The sequence below is a fragment of the Porites lutea genome, chromosome 5, assembly GCF_958299795.1.
Source record: "Porites lutea chromosome 5, jaPorLute2.1, whole genome shotgun sequence".
Classification (NCBI taxonomy): Eukaryota; Metazoa; Cnidaria; class Anthozoa; order Scleractinia; family Poritidae; genus Porites; species Porites lutea.
The window spans coordinates 44,534,378-44,537,727 of record NC_133205.1 but is presented as its reverse complement, the minus strand read 5'-3'; the positions used below and the strand labels follow the sequence as shown (position 1 = coordinate 44,537,727).

General features: G+C 37.8%; 1 long non-coding RNA gene across 1 annotated transcript in view; it reads left to right on the top strand.

The window, feature by feature from the left end:
- The first annotated feature begins 335 nt into the window (after nt 1-335).
- The window catches only part of LOC140938653 (uncharacterized), an 8,849-nt gene continuing 5,834 nt past the window's right edge, over nt 336-3,350 (top strand). The window contains exons 1-2 of the long non-coding RNA XR_012165549.1: nt 336-394; nt 1,459-1,530. This is a non-coding gene — a long non-coding RNA (uncharacterized lncRNA). The remainder of the gene's footprint in view (nt 395-1,458; nt 1,531-3,350) is intronic.

Below are 3,350 nucleotides of genomic sequence, written 5' to 3'. Positions count from 1 at the left end.
TTATGAAAGATGATTTAAATAAATAAGCGTGGCCATGTAAACCTGACTTTCAAACCAAAGTCAAACCAGGCTAAAAAATCAAGTAATTACTCAACTCACCTGAAATGCAGTTCCCGCAAGCCAAAAAGCGAGATCAGCTGTTTTTTCCTAAATGCTGTAAAAGTTTGCATGAATATATTACTACCCCATCGTGTGGCTTATGTAATAGACCTTTGTTAAAAGAAGGAAACATGGCTCGAAAATGTGCTCATATTAATGTACTCTCAAACACCAAAACAGCTTTTGTCGTTAAAAGTAAATTGATTGCTATTTTTTATTTCAGTGACCTTTCTGATAATAGTTTGTCCAGCATAGAGACTGGTACGATAGAAGAGCTTGAACAACTAGTCCTTTTGTAAGTACAGGTGACCCAGAACTTTCAAATTAGTATTACTTCAACAAAATGTTGATTGAAGCGCTTTGTTGTTATTGTTGTTGTTGTTGTCGTTTTTTTGTTTTTTTTTTGGAGGGGGTGCTAGCAATCTTTCATAGCAAGCGTTTTAAATACTTTACCAACTGGAGGTCTGAAGTGGCTGGCCTTGATAAAAAAGGAAAAATCTATAGGCATTGCAAAAACTGTTTCTCTGAGGTGACAAGGGAACTAACGGCGCTTTCCATTTACCGAGAAATATAAATTCCGGAAATTCCGGTTGGGATGTTAAAGGAACACCCGTTTTCAGGGCGTTCCACCATAAAACTGCTGGGAATAAGTGGAATTTTGAAAAGGTAGTCATGTTTTTCCGTTGGAAATTTTCCTGTGAAAAAGTATTTTTTCGACTTTTCACAAGGAATCACCAGTTCAAGACTATTGACCACTCCAGAAAATACCATAAGATACCATAATGCTCTTTGTTTGTCACCCCAAAATTTTGGATAAGCATTGTTTTCAGTTTCTCTTGGGGCCATTTTAACTCCCAAGAGAAACTGAAGACAGTGCTTATGCAAATTTTTGGGGTGACAAACAAAGAGCATTATGGTATGTTACGGTATTTCTGGAGTGGACAATTCACGGCGATCATGATCTCTGTCACCATCTTGAATTTGGTGACGAAAGTTTAAACCAATGGAACTTGTGCCAAATGGAATACGTTCTTCACATAATGGTCGATTTCGAACGTTTTTGGTAAATGGAAAACGCCCTCAGACAACTACGGCCACCATATGCTCTATAACAATCTAACAAGACAACGTGGTCCTGACACTGATTCGTTGGTTACAACTACAAATATATCCACTTCAGTGAGGTATTGGTCAATCAACTGTTAAGAGGTGGCATCCAGTCGGTACATCATAAGCAAACATGATTCTCAATTCAACTCCATCGTTTAACAGACAACCGTTGATTTCGTTACTTTTAAATCAAAGTAGCATTATGGCTGGGAACTCTGGGTTTAAGAGTTTTCTTCTTCTTTCCATAAGGTTTCTCGCAAGAAACAGGATTTCGACGATTGCCGATGGTACATTTAAAAGACTTAAATATCTCAATATTGTGTGAGTGGTTTCTGTAAAAAGCAACCTCAATAGTATTTTTTTTCGTATGGTTAAATTAACAATAATAGAACAAATAAGCAATAAAGGGTTTTTGCAACAGAACAGACTTGGTGGCTGCAAGGGATTCTCGCGAGTGATTGGTGTCCAATTGACTTGTCCCCATTTTTCTTGCGGCTCTACAGCCTAAACAAAAGAAAAGGAAGAATTAGGCAGCGTGCGCACGATAGATTCCGGAAGGCTACAAAGGCAGTTGTGAGGGGCTAGGGTAACAAGAGCGTTTTTTTTTTTTCTACAAGACTTGAAAATACATTATTAAAACTTGGCAATTACTGCGACGGTTCATACATCCCAGAAACCCTAAAATAATAAGTCTACATCAGAGTGGTGCTCATAAAAATATCTTTATGTCATCCGCGTGTATGATCCTTTCCAAAGTTATGAGTTTGATCGATGACAGTGACTTCGTTAAGTCTCTGCCGCACATTTGGCAAAGCTTTTGTTAAAGATTTCATCATAAACGTAATGCTTCTTGTTAGAATTTCGATGAAAGACATTACAAGCTCTGTTCAGACAACCAGAAATTCACAATAAAACAGTAGTGATTGAACATAATGTCAAACAAATCCATTTGACTCTGGCAAATAAGAACCTTTAACTCCATAGATAATATTAGAATCTCCTGATTTAGTCAGTAGTTCGCAAGCAAGTAAACATAAACATAATTTCCATCGATGTTCTTTAAAACAGGTTTTACGTGACAAAGCAGTCTTGTCGCTTATTCAGGTGCTCGGATAAATCTTTCAATTTTGCCAATAACGAAACTACAAATAGAAGATAATATAATTTCAAACGATTCAGTACTTCATCATTGAACTTCAGGCTAAGCTAAAATATGACACAAAGTACAAAACAGTTGAGGAACTGGCAATTTATCACCACGTAGACAGCTCTACGCCAGATAAGGCACTATTACGAGGCATAAGTACTTTTTAACAAAACAAAATAATTCTTTACTTTAATATGCGTTCAAAAAATGATAGCTCGAATCATCGCTATCTATCTACTTCAAATTTCAGCGGAGCTTTAGGGCGCGCGGAGCAACAGCGGTAAAAAAAATCTGGTTATCCATGCACAAAAAAAAAACAACAAAAGCAAAGCCAATTCTTCTCTTACATTGACGTGGATAACAGAGAAAGAGCTAGAGCGACCAATTTCGTCCGAAGAATAAAGTTAAAATTGTATTGCGGAGGTAAGAAAATGAGAAATGCTGGCGGCCGCCAAGGTGAAATGTGGCAGCGAAAAGTCAAGTGAACTGGAACACATACAACAGTTCCTCCATAAAACGTGTAACTAGGAAGTTTCTGGAAGTTTCACGTTGTAGTCGTGCAAAACAACGGAAAAGAAATGTACACAAAAGTGCGCTGCAAGTGCAAAGTCGTTTTTCTGCTAGTTAGACCTGCCTTTTTTTGGCTGTTTATATTTTGTTCGAGTAAACTATAGATATTAAGGAGGCCTACTCTGGGACCTTAAGGTGACTCGACCCAGCTTTTTTGGGTGGGGTACTATCCTACTTTGAAGCTCTCTGGTATCCCCACCTTTACTTTTATCGTAAGTCTAACACATAGAATGGATAACATATAGATCAATCCACAATATAACATAAAATTTTTGGCGATCGGAGTAAATGTCACGTGGTTATAATGCCACGCCCCTTTGAGGTCTTAGTCGAAAATCTGCTGTTGCAGGCATTTTTTCATGAAAATCTCTCGGCTACACATAGCGCGCATTAGTGCCTTGCGCTGAACAGAGTTTCACTAAAA